At 37.5% G+C, this 14,276-nt stretch overlaps 1 protein-coding gene across 7 annotated transcripts in view; it reads right to left on the bottom strand.

Annotated features, from left to right (window-relative positions):
* The window catches only part of Chl1 (cell adhesion molecule L1 like), a 199,911-nt gene that overhangs the window by 149,921 nt on the left and 35,714 nt on the right, over positions 1-14,276 (bottom strand). For all 7 annotated transcript variants that reach the window (XM_029478803.1, XM_021165654.2, XM_021165652.2 and 4 more), the window contains exon 2: positions 4,050-4,119. The gene's annotated coding sequence lies outside the window, so the exon portion shown is untranslated. The remainder of the gene's footprint in view (positions 1-4,049; positions 4,120-14,276) is intronic.

The raw sequence follows: 14,276 nt of genomic DNA, 5'->3' as shown, positions 1-14,276 counted from the left end.
ATTTGTGTGTATGTGATTTTTGGTAAAACCAACATCAAAAACACTCCAGAGGAAGCAAATGGATTTTTGGCACCTCAGGAACAGAATTACATATGCAAATTTAGGTAATCCAAGGAGGAGCCAAGAGAGTAAGTAAGGAAGCAGAGTGCTAGGCTAAGGAAGAAATGCAAGGCTTCTCTGCAAGCCCCTGGAGAGCTTAAATAACAATAAAGCAAGATAACAGCTCATAAATATTTAAAAGGTATAAACATCAAATATGGATAGAAGTGATTACAGCTCCACACTCTTCTGACACATTCATATCACTGGAAAGGAAACGGATACTGTTTACTGTCAGCACCATGAAATAGGACACATTAATTATTTATGCACAACATTCTAGTACTGATGGAACCTTCTATCACCTTCGCATACCCCATCTCAGAAGATGCTCAAAAACTCGACTTAATTATTCAACAGAAGGGAAGTTCTTTCCAAGGAGATCCATTTTACTTGGCTTCCAAGCAGAACTTCTTGAAAGGAGAATTTGGCTTTGTATAATATGCATGGACAGGAACTTACACTTTTATATTCTAGCAGTCCTAATGGGAATGAGCTAAAGCCAATGCCAGGAACAAATTCAGGAGCCACTTGGCTGTGCTGGGGCTATCAGGGGCAGATGGATTAGAAAGCATTAACACTTATCACAGCCCATGTTGAAATAGAATTGGAAAGCCTTGGCAAGATTGCCAAGGCGATTACAGGATCTAGAGAAGCAGTCCAGGAATCTCTCAGCACAGGTGTGCAAAGGGCCATCCATAATGAGAATCTTTCCAGTCTTCATTTCTCCGTTCCCTCCTCTTCTTCCTACTCCCTACTTTCATAGAGTGCCGTGTACCCCCAGGTTCTGTTCTTAATAATATTATGGAAATTAGATGGAAGCAAGATCAAGCAAGCTACATTTCTGCCCTACTTGGAGCTTGTACTGAAAAAAAAAATACCTGTTACAATAGAGAGTTTATCTATTCTATCATCCTTAGAGGACATGGGCCTAGCTCATGTAAGCATGTCAGTAGTTTCTGCCAGTGGACTTGGACAATCAGTGCAAAATAACCAATATTTTTATAAAATCTTCACAAGCAAGCTAAGAAAGGTAGCTGTAATCTTCTTCCACATGATAGCATGTTACTAAAGTTAGATGCAAGTATTACTCTTTCCTCTGTACTGGGAGGGCATGGAGCTGAGGCTTTGATATAAAGGAACACAACAAAATCCATAAATCAGTAGGGAGAGCAGTGGGGAGAGATAAGCACTATCAGTCAGTCTGGGCGTGTGCCCCAAGGTGACCTTCTGCTCCTTGTATTACCATGAAATCCTACAACAAAACCATCTTCTCTGTCATCCACCTACTAAAGCTGCCAGTTAAGATGCATGGGCAATACGCTTCAGATAAATTAGACTGGTACAGCAATGAGTGACATGCAAGAGCAAGCATGCATACATCTCACAGGCACAGAAATAATCTCAAAAAAAATCTCAAAAAAATCAACACTTACAAATTTCACAGTTAGTAAATTCAGACAAATTTTGGTTTTGAAAATATAAGGGCAAAATTAGTGTTCATTTCTACCAGCATTTCTTTTTCTTTTTATTCTCTTAAAAAGTGTTCTTGAAGAGGCTCTTTAGCAAGGGAGAAATCTCTACACAAAAGTTTAAACAAATAATTAAAGTGTATGTATGTGTGTGTGTGTTTATTTTAAGACCACGATCCCCCAAAGTTCTCCTAGAAATTACAAGGCTAAACTCTCAAGCATCGCAATGAATACTGAAAAAGGGAAGCATATTTTATAGAATTAAATAATGATTTGATCAATCATCAAAACCATAAGAAAAAAGTATATTATAAAACAGTAGGAGGGATGGGCAGCAATGAGTGAGTATTAGTGTATTTCACAGATTTGTATCCATTTTCATGATGGTAACAGATATAGATATTAATTATATATCATTCTGACACAATGAAAATTAGGCTTCCTATCATATGGTGATATATTTCCCTTTTGTTGTTATTTATCTGATAATTTACTAGGATGTTTTATAATTTTATTTAGGGTTTTGTATAGTTTTAATGGGATTTTTTGTTATTGTTCTGAACTCAAGGCATTGTGCATTCTGGGCATCTACTTTACCACTGAATTATGTGTCTTCTCCCCTGGGTGTTATATGTGATCCTTTAATTTCTGAGAAGACGTACCTAGGTATCTTACAAACTAGAAATTTATTACAAGTAAAGCCATAAAAGGGCTTTAATAGAATAACACACACACACTTAATAAACTCTATTTTCAAAAGAACTAAGCAATCAGATTTCCGGAGGACTTTTCCTCCAGGGTATTAAAAGATACTGCATATGCTTTATGATCTTCTAATAGACATGAAGATTAACTGGACTTAACATGCCTGTGTGCAGAGAGGTTTCAGATGGAAGACACAAATACAGAAGGAACAGCGACTGCACTGAGACACAAAGAGGCCAAGTGGTTTCGAAAGTACACACACAGTGTCCTCAAATGCTAATTCCTGGAATAGCTCCTACTTCATGTAGAAGGCCTCTAGAGGTTACTAAAACTTAAAGAATGCTAACAGCACCTCAAAGTCAAGGTGTCATGTCTGTCTGCATGTTGTATCATCAAGATCCCATTTATAATTTATATGCCAAAAAGATCATCACACATCAAATACCATATTTTTTCAGGTGTCATTTTCTCTCACTGACAAAATGGATTCTTAGAGTATAAAAAATCTTTTTAGATTGAAAAATATATTTTCAAATAGCTCTGTTGAAAACAAAGAATTACCCCTAATTTTTGACCTTTTTTTTCTGAATGGACCACAATACTACAGACCAAGCATAACATTGAGAAACATGATTGAAACAGTCAGATTTATGATGTGTATACATACTATATATAATGTGTACTATATATAATGTGTACTATATATTCAGTGTAATCACAGTCCATATGCTATAACTACATGTAATTACAACTGTTTTTCCAGTAATAAGAATTTGAAAATATAGATTTAAACGCAGTTTCCTTGGAAAAACATCACTGTGTGTCTAGACCGTCAAAACAGACTTGCTGCCTTTCAAATTCTTAGACATTGGGTATCATACATCTTATGATTGTAACAATTCAATAAAATACCAATTGAAGGATCAGATTTCACATTTATCCAAATCCCAGGGACAGTTCAAACTCTCTCCAGACCACAGAGGGGAAAGTTCCCTTTGACCCCTGAAAATATAAGATTTTTCTTACATAAAGCATCAGCCTCCTAAGAAGTTAATCTTCTCAGAACTCAGGAGCCAAATTCATTTTCCCATTAAAAAATGACATTTAGATAAATATGGTCAAGATGTAATTTTCAAATATGCCAAGAGATCAGTGAACAAGAAAAATAACTTCGAAGGAAGAGTTTTACTCTTAAAAAAAAATAACACTTTAATGTAACACACACACACACACACACACACACACATTCATGCAAAGTCACACACATAGGCATAAACACACACAGATGAATATGCATACATGCATATACACACACACACACACACATATATATATATATANNCNCTCTNNTANACACACACACACACACATTCATGCAAAGTCACACGCATAGGCATAAACACACACAGATGAATATGCATATACACATAGATACATATATATATATATATACACACACATATATATACATAATATATGTATATGTATATATATGTATCTATGTGTATATGCATATTCATATATATACCATATATGCATATATATGGTATATATATATATATATATATATACCCTCTCTTATACACACACACACACACACACACACACACTATTATAAACCTGATAATGCCCTTAAGAATAGTGAATATCCAATTTCTGTGACATTTTCTTATCCTTTGTAATTTCCTCTGTCCTCACCTGTGTAGTTTTGTAATTTGATGATTAAACACAGTACAAATGCATAAAGAAACTGATTAAGGCAAGTACTCTTACCAGGAATTTTTGATCCACGGTGGTCTGCCTGGATTATCACGGGAGAATCATTGCCTGCAGTCTATAACACCTAGAGATTGACCAAAATAGCAGTTTTAGAAATAATTTCCGGGTATAGAGAAACTTTTAAATTAATTTTTGTCATTATTTTATCAAACACACTAATTTGACTCTTCCTCCCAGTTTGCATGAAAGACAATCCACGGAGTAAACACTCACTAGCATGGAGCTGTTGCTGCAAATTCTGGGACTATATCTCAGAACATCGGAAGTCAAAATGACTTCATCAGAGCAGACATGCAACAGTCATGTAATCACTCTTCACACAGGAAGCATTATGGAAGTACCTGCCCCCACAGAGTACGGTATTCTGGAGCAGACCACAATTTGTCAGAGTTCATCCCTGGCTGTCCTCTACAAACTCTTGTGCATGAGAGCCACTTGGTCTGATGCTGTGACCAATGAATGCCTCTAACTGACACAATGCCAGTAAAATGAGGAGAGTTCTATTAAAAAAGCACTCCAAAAACAGACATCCATCAAATTAGAGACAACATGGCCTTCGATTCAAAAGGCCATTTCCTACCCACAGGGGTTCATGCCAAGCTCCCATCTTTTAACAAATCAACGGGAAATGAAGGATGTATTTCAATCAATATACAAAGCCTTTCCTTGTTAATTCCCAGACCGTTTGAGGCTTGGTACTAAGACTACAGGAGAGCATCCATAAGCCTGTTTTCTAATTCAGACCCATGAATACACCTTTGATGACCTTAGTTTTTCTCTCAGGCACCAAACAGTAAATGTAAGAAGCTAACTGGATTTTATATAGCTGTTGTCAAAAATCTAATAAGCATCACTCATACTGGCTAAATATCATCTAGTAATCCGAAAGCAATCTGGCTGAAGTTGCTAATTAAGGAGATTTATAAAAGTGTAACTTCTTTGGCACTAAAGGAAAGTAAAGATTGTTTTAAATATATCTCGGCAAGTAACCTTCTTCTCTTGCAGCATTTGTAGGCAATCACTTTGGCCTGAATCCAAAAGCTGTTGCCAAGAAGCTCGAAACAGATTGTGATGCCTCCGGAGAGAACCTCACACCAGTACACTGGGAAGAAAAATTCCATGCTAGCAAGTAAAAGAAAGTCCCTACTGCTGAGCAATTGACCAAGGGACACACTGCACAGACTGTGCCCTTTACACCTTTGTTTAGCAACTTCCTTTCAATCCCATTAGGCCTGTTTCTGAAGCCATTATTTTTTGCTTGAATATAACAAATAGAATTGCTTATGGGAAACTAACAATGCACAAAACAGCACTTTATGTGGCTCCCAACCAGTCTGTGAGTGGGACACACACCACTAGAGCACACTGGGATTTATTGGCTTCTGGAAGCAAACCAACAATGTTTACTTAACTAGGGAAATACACGGACTGAAGTCATTCTGTGCTGCTCAGTATCCTAAGGGTTACAAATAATCTCTCAGTGGGGAGAATCCATGCAGTGTTGGCACGGATTGATTTTGAGTGAGGCTTTCTGATTCGCCTGTTTCCTATTCAAGGCTGAAGCTAAATAATGTAAGATTCAATATGCTTTTATAATTCTAGTGATAAGGATGCTGTATAGTCAGTGTATTACACAGTTGGGGGGTCCAACTTCTACTGTTCAAATATTCTGTCATTGTGAGATCCTGCAAAATCCATTCATGTCATATAATCAGCATTACATGGGTCCCAACAGGTCTCAATTTCTCACCAATGTCAAGAACACGCATGACAATAGAGATCAGATTCTGTGATGACATTCTTACTTGGATTTTTGAAGAGTTATTTGGCATCAAGTGGGGAGTCTCTTGCTACTGTAGCTGCTGATCAGACTTATTTGTATGCTCACAGAGGCTGCCTTAGCCTGCTGAGCTCTCGTCTGCTTCATTCAACTTTGGTGAGAAAGATCCTCATTAATCATGTGTAATCTAATCTCTCTCTCTCTCTCTCTCTCTCTCTCTCTCTGTGTGTGTGTGTGTGTGTGTGTGTGTGTGTGTGTGTGTGTAGGATGTATATGGTCCAACAGTGTCCTAATGCAGATAGACACACATGTAGATGATACCATTATAATCTAATAAAATACCTTTCCAACTTTGCTGTTATTCCATTTAATTGAATATGTGATCTTTTAAACTAATTTAGTTTAGAAATCCTTACCCTCTATGCCACTCCTGTTGTTACTCGGTACTAATGTCTTATTACTTCATTACTACTGAAAAAAAAAAAAACAGTTTTATTTCAAACATCCCTAAGACTTTTCTACTTAGGAGATATAAATAATTGTAAGGACAAAAACTAAGAAGGAGCATTGAAAGGGATCCTGAAGACTGACTGATAAGCTAGAAGTATAAGAGAATTTGATCATTTAGTTGCTTCTTTACATAATAACTATAATTCAGGTACAACAATCTAGTTAAGTTTCAATGTACAGAAAAGAAAATACAACAAAGGAGAAATTATACTGGAGAGGGAAAAAGAACTATCTTGAGAACAAAGGGAGTAAGAAGTAAATGTGATGTGTCTCTTTGGAACTAACATGTCTATTCCACGAAAATGCAGAAACTCTGAATTCGTTCATCTCTGGCCCAGACAACTTCTTGAAAGGAGCACCTTGCAGATGTGAGGCTGTCTCGCATCTGCACATAGTATTTTTCACACAATGCAGTAAGCAACCCCAGGAGGTTTTTATGTGCTCAGCAAGATAACAACTTGATCTTTCCCTGTGCTGGAGGAAAAGTTGGCTGCACAAGAAATCCTTAGAGATCTGTCACTTTTCAACACGATGTCTTCCTAAATGATTTTCAAGGTGAGTTTATCCTCGGTGACTATGTTACAGTAAAACCCATATAAATTGTAATCCCGTCCTTGACAAATAAAATGAGGAACCACAGATATTTCTGTTAGGGTCTACACTAAGCTTTTAACAAACTAGCATGTCCTAATGATTGCTGCAATCTTAGTGTCCTGGCATGGTTAAATATGGACGGGATGAGCTCACAACTGAATGCATGCAAGCTATGCATGTACTTAGTGGTGAGTGACACTACACAGTTCCTTAATGTGACAAGGCTGGGTGTGAATGTCTTACTCACACAGAACAGGAAAGGATAGGATCTATCAAGGATCTATCAAGAGAGGCAGAGAACAAAACAAACAAAAGAAGGGTTAAATTATAGCTAGTGTGTACATTCTTACTGTCTGAACATACACTAGTAATATGGACTTCTAATTATTTCTTGGCTTAGCACAGCAGTGCTTAATGAACTTAAAGGGCCAGAGTAGCACCATTCTCTGTATCCTCACTTCATGCCAAGGCAGACCATCTTCTCAGCCTCTCTAGTTTCCTACATGGTAAGATCCTCTACTCAAACTTAACCAAGAAGAAATCATATGATATCCAGATGGCAACTGCATATGAACCTTGAGAACTCCTGGGAAAGTCATACATGTGAGATGCTGCATTCATTTGTTTCACAAGGAGAGAAAAGGGCTTCTTTATAATAATGTTGGCATGTTTATGAGTTCCTTAATACCAGGGAGAAAGGGACTGACGAGATGGATCGGCAGTTAAGAGCACTGGCTGCTCTTCTAGAGCTTCGCAGTTCAATTCCCAGCAACCACAGAGTGGCTCTGTAATGGAATCTGATGTCCTCTTCTGGTGTGTCTGAAGACAGCTACAGTGTACTCGCATACATAAAATAAATTTTAAAATCTTTAAAGAAAAAAAAAGTTCAGGAAGAAAGAATTACCTTAGTACCTTCAGTACCTTTAGGTGCTCTAGTAGCTAAGTTCAGAGGCTATCAAACTGCCACTTATCAATTTCTTAAGACTTGTACACGAAATGAAAATGCCTCTTATAAATGAGTGTGTTTATAATGGAGAGTGCTTCCTTTTTTTCTTCTTTGATGAAAATCTGCTTAATATCAATTGGCCTATACTGGTGGTTTAAAAAATAATCATTAGTGAGAAAGCTGACAGATCTCAGCTTTAGTCAATACTGAGTCAATAAACTTAAGACGTTAGGATTGAAAACATCTCTTTTTCTATCATTAGTAGACATTTACCTGGCAGGAATGAGCTCTTCCATACCCAAACTCTGTGTCAGATGTTCAATACATGGTTTTTAAGTGACTATATATTTTAGGAAGTGAAATGTTATATGGTGTACGAAATAGGGACTGGAACATGAGTTCACAGTAAATGTGGTAAAATGAGTGAATGAGGCCACAGCGGGAACTGGTTGATAAGACTAGGAAAAAAAAAAAAGATGCACAATGAATTATAAACCAAAAGGGAGAGGTGGCAAAAAGACAATCAACAATGAATGTTAGTTATGAAATATATATAGGGCTAACTTTTTATGAACAATATGACAACGTTGGTTGTTTTTCCTAAAAAATAGCCCCAAAGCAGAACTCCAAAATATTATTCCTATTTCTCATTACTTTTTGAGAATTTGTTCACTAAAGCTTAACTTTCAAAATGTCAACCTAAAGTATAGTGCATGCTTTTCTTAGTTAGATTTTTATTGGTGAAAAAAAAAAAAACACCATGACCTAAAACAAGTTGTAAAGAGAAGGATTATTTCACTTAATAGCTTACAGTCCTTTGGGAGAAAAATCAGGAAAGGAAAACTAGAAAGTGTAGGAAAAAAAAAAAAACCATGGAGGAAAGGAAGAGTGCTGCTAATCCTCTTGCTTTCCTTGATTGGTTCATGTTGTTTTCTTATATACCCCATGACCATCTGCCCAGGGGTAGCACCACCCACCGTGGGCTGGGCCCTCCCACATCAATCATCAATCAAGAAAATTTCCCATCCACTTGCGTGCAGACAAGTGATGGAGGCATAATCTCAGTTGGGATTCCTCTCTCCAGATAACTCTAGTTTGTATCAAGTTAACAAAAAACAAAACAAAACAAAAACAAAACAAACAAACAAAAAGAAACAACAGAACAGTGTTGGACATTGTGTTAAGGAATTTATATATTATTTAACCTATGATAACTATATACGAAACTAGATAGCTGTGACCAAATGTCTATAGACAATCAGAGGAATTCACAAACAAGTTACCATATATGAGTATCAGAGCCTGACCTGGGACCCAGTGCAAAAAGCTCCAAAGCCTCTGCCATTGCTATACTAGACTGTCTGCCAATACTCTATCATTTATATGAAATATATTAAGCTTTCTGGGAAAAGGACCTTACCACAAGTTGACTCTCTCTCATTGTGTTTTAAGACATACATTCAATAATATAGATAAATCAGCAAAGAACGGTTCAGGTCAAGTCCTGAGTTCTAATGAGCTTTGTTTCTAGTTCTGTAATTAGCACTACCCCTACATGGCTGTTTTAAACAAAGAGGAAACAAACTAAAACACAATGTGGACCTCAGAATCTTGATCCACAGAGAATTTTAACTGTATTCAATTTATGGGTTGTGTGTGTGTGTGTGTGTGTGTGTGTGTATGTGTGTGTGTGTGTGTGTGTGTGTGTGTGTGTTTCTGCACTTCTGGTTGGTTTTGGCCCCAAATGGGATGAATTGGAGGGGAAATGTTCTCTGTTAATGGAAGTGAAATAGGCAACATGGGGCAACTGACTATTTGCCACATAGTGAATTTGGCAACTTATGGGCCCTTCAGTGATAAATCTAACAGAGTCCTATGGAGAAGGTGAAGAACATTATTTTGTATTTTTACTGTAGAAAGATGAATACATAGACAAATATAGGGGTGGCAAATAAAACTCTGCTTGCACAGTCTGAGGCTTTTGAAACTTGGAAGAGACTTTAACCATCAGAAACAAAACCGGAAACAAAATTACATACAATAGAATTCTAATTCTATTACTATAACAGACTATGAAAGAAAATAAGTCCCAGAGACATTGAAATATACTATTGCCTAGCACATTCATACTATATTCAAAGACAGTACTATGTGTATTTATTTCATATCTAGCTCTCAATAATATTCTGGGGAACAAAGGGATTTTCTTATATCCATGACTATCCCAATAAACATCATCCTGGAAGGTACCGAGTGGGACCAATTGAATCAGTAACACTTAGTTATCTTAGGGATTAATCTAACTCCAGCATGCAATGCACAGTCAGTAAATAAGCCCAATATCTATCTGTGTCACTTTGGAAATTGCCTCACTCCTCACTTTCTTTTCAATCTTACATGGCTATGACAAAACTCCCTAGAAAAGCAAGAGTTCACCATTGTGGAACACTGCTGTTTTAGAGCAGACTCTGAGCTTGCAGGCTTCAATGGAACATTCAGATTTACCATAGCATCCTGGAGAAGGTATTCATAATTATCAAAATCAGGTAACATTAAAGTCTACTTCCTAAAGGTCTCAGTCCTTCTGGTTTGCCAGTTTTCTGTTGGCCATTATAAAAGAACAAAATATCCCATCTCAGAGTATGTTCCAGAAATTTCAGATCTCAGCAAACTCAGGATTCTCTCTGGAAAGACTATTTTCAAAACTAAAAATAAAACTGTAAAGGAAAATTATTGTCTTTTTTAAAATTAATTATTTTATTTATTTACATCCCAAATATTGCCTCCATTCTCCTCCCAGATTTCTTCACCCCATAACCTTTCCCCTTTGCCACTGAGAGGGTGCTCCCCACCCATGGTATGCCCTTTCCTTGCCACATTAAGTCTCTACAAAATTAGTCTTATCCTCTCCCACTGAGGCCAGACAAGGCAGTCTTCTGCTACATATGTGCCAGGGGCCTCGAACCAGCCCATATATGCCCTTTGGTTGGTGGCTCAGTCTCTAGAGCCCTGTGGGGTCTGAGTTAGTTGATACTGTTGTTCTTTCTATGGGGTTGCCATCCCCTTCATTTCCTTCAATCCCTCCTCTAACTCTTCTAACTCTTCCATAGAGGTCTTATTCACTGTATTATTACTATGGAAAGGCACCATGACCAAGATAACTCTTATAAAAAAGGGTATTTAATTTGGAGCTTGCTTTAATTGCAGGAGTTTAAACCATTATCTTCATGATGCATGATGACATGAAGGCATGCACTGAAGGAATAGCTGAGAACTACATCCTTATCAATAGACAGAATGACAGAGGAAGGGAGGGAGGGAGAGAGAGAGAGAGAGAGAGAGAGAGAGAGAGAGAGAGAGAGAGAGAGAGAGAGCCCGCCTGCATGGGCTTTTGAAACCTCAATGACCATCCTCCCTGACACAGTTCTTCCAACAAGGCTATACCTCCTAATCCTTCTAATCCCTTCAAGTATTGTTGCTCTCTGGCGACTAAGCACTCCAATTTGTAAACCCATGGGGGCCATTCCTATTCAAACCATCACAATTACTGTCAAGGAAAATTAAATTTGTTAAGAAAGCAGCTAGCTAGCAGGTATAACCAGACATTTCTACCTGAACCTTTTCCCCACAGAAAAGATTTAATCAAATGAAAAGTAGATGTTGGTTATAGATGTGACACAAAAGACCTGGTGTCAGCAGAAATGGCAATTGGGTGGCATTAGGCAGTTTCTGCTGATTGTGCTCTTTCTCCCCCAGTCTTCCATAGGCTCCTGCTTTCCACCAAGAAGCTAAAGTTCCCACCTCTTCCCTCATTATCACCACACTTATATTCAAACATTTGGTTTTTCACCCCTATTGTCTTCCCATTTATAATTTCAAAAAGATCACCAGACTAAACAGCGATTGAGGAATATAAATATAAATTTCTTACTTAATATTGAAAACAAAACAAAACAAAACAAAAACACCAAAAACCAAACTATAAAGAAGATACCTATTGCCCATGGCTACATAGACATTTCTTTAGAAATACTGTGAAAGGTAATATAGAAGTTTCCCATGCACTTTTAAGCTAGAGTATTGTTCGCTCAGACGGTGGGCTTAGTGACAAACATTTTTAAGCATGATTAGATTACAGAAACCAAATAAATTGCAGTTCATTAAAGTTGTACATATGAAATATATATGAAAGCTGCCTGAGATCTTTCAGTAACATTTAAGTATACAAAGAAATTATCATGGCTGTTATGGAGACGTTCTGTCCCTGAAGCATTCACTATACAAGGGGCCTCTTGTTTAGTCATCCAAGTATATGTTACTAAGTACGATGTGTCTGGAGTAATAGTCAAGACACACCCCTAAATGTGAGGCCCTGTGTCCTGCAAAATAGAAACTTTTCAAAAGAAAAGAAGTCTTGATCCCAAGATAATAGCCCCCATTTCCTGATTGAGCCCCTGCCCCTGCTCCTGTGGTCTGAATTGTTGCCTAAGAGTCTTCAAACCTCTGGCCAGTCACCCACAAACCTTATCTGAGTGATTTGTAGACATCAGTTCCTCAAAGGAAATCAAGAGCTACATGTTCTATTCTCTTTTGAGATATGACAGAGTTTCAGAACTCTCTGACTGACCACCGAACTGCATCAACACTTGCCTTGGTTTAAGTCTTGATAGTTCCTTAAGGTGTTTCACGCTAATGAGCCTCAGAACATTGTGAGAAATTATTTTGTGGTTTCACTATTCCATCAATGAGAAATTCACTTTCTACACAGAAATTCATTCAGGAGAGATTTGGAGATGGCAACTTGTTAAAGTATGTAAGGGTGGGTTGTTTGTCTTTTTACAAAAGTAGTGAATATTCATTACACAGATCTGGTGAAATAAACATTTATATATGTGCAATATGTATACATATATACACAATTACATATAACTGTTTATACAATAAAATGAAAATTGTCAAAAGGGTTAAGTAGTTATGTTACTATAATTTTCTCAGAAATTTCTTTCTGTTTTTGTTATCATTGGCAAATTGCATAATTTCTGACTTACGGCCATTATACAGAATTACAAGTTGAAAAACATAAATCAAAAAGGTCACTCAAATCCTTACTGTGGGCAGGTCACAAAGTAGTCAAGACATATGTCTTTATGGCAAACAAAATTCCCAATCTTGTTTGTGAAAGTGTCAGAATATAACAGCTTTACAGCATAGACGAAGGTAAGGTTGATCTGAAAGGTCATAAAGGCCCCCTGGCTTTAAGTGTGTTCAGTTGCCTTTTCAGCATCCTTAACTAAAACACCTCCAAATGAAAAGAATGCTGTCTCTAGGCACTCAGTCTTCATATTGACTTTTGTTTGTTGTTGGAATTCTCAACTTTTATCAGGTCTGAGACTAGTGGCAAGAGTGAGGGCCCCGTTCTCTTGTGCAGTACTTTGATGTGTCTCCGTTCCTCTACTTTCCATCCTACTTCACTACCTGAAAGCTTTGCCTTTATTTTTAATGTTCATGTGCCTGCATCCATATGTACATACAAAACTAAATTAAGATAAACTATTGATCTATGTTCAAACACCATTGTAAAAAGGTGTTTACTAACATCTTTTGAGTTTAGATAAAGAACTGATATATGTTCAACCACCAATATAAAGGGATGCTTACTAACTATAATTTAAAATAGAGAAACTTTGGCAGTAACTTGAATTTTTGATAATAGTATAACTGTTAAGTATTTCAAAGTTATTTTCAAAGAAAATGCTCACCATGCTGGAGCTAGCCAGAGTCCCTTCACCCTACAGACCTTATACCACTGTGAAATTACATACAATGTACAAGGAAGCATGTGAAGGGGCCCTGGCAGGTCCCAAGCATAGCACACATGGATTGGGCAGGCCTTGCCCTTCCCCCATCCCCTCTTTCTTGCTAAAATAATAGTCATCAAGGTCTCTTCCCTTATTTGACCACTCCCCTCCCCTGAGGCTGACCACCATGGTCCAGCTGTCAAAGTATTGAAATCCAATAATCAAAATCCTCCTTTTGATTACCCTGATCTACATGCCTAAGTTATGTACCTCATGCTAGGATGGGTTTCCCCTTTTTTAGATCTCTCTGTCCAAATGCAGTCCTTTGTCTTTCAGGAGCAAATATCTATTCCCCCTCACCCTTCTTCCTTTCCCCTTCTCCCTCATCTTCTATCTCCTGGCTTTCTTTTTTGTTCCCTGCACATTGTCCCTCTGGAGCAAATAAATCTCCTTTGTTCCAAAGATTTGGTCTTGGGTGTCTTGTGACAACATCCAAGTTCCTCTCAGTATGAATAGCCATAGGCTATCTTCAGGTGCCAAGCAGGGTCTAGCAGCTATGAATCCCAGGTCTGCTGTAGGTGTGAACATGAAAA

The sequence above is a fragment of the Mus caroli genome, chromosome 6 (assembly GCF_900094665.2).
Source record: "Mus caroli chromosome 6, CAROLI_EIJ_v1.1, whole genome shotgun sequence".
NCBI lineage: Eukaryota > Metazoa > Chordata > Mammalia > Rodentia > Muridae > Mus > Mus caroli.
The sequence above is the reverse complement of the archived record's forward strand: the minus strand, read 5'-3'. Positions and strand labels throughout refer to the sequence as shown.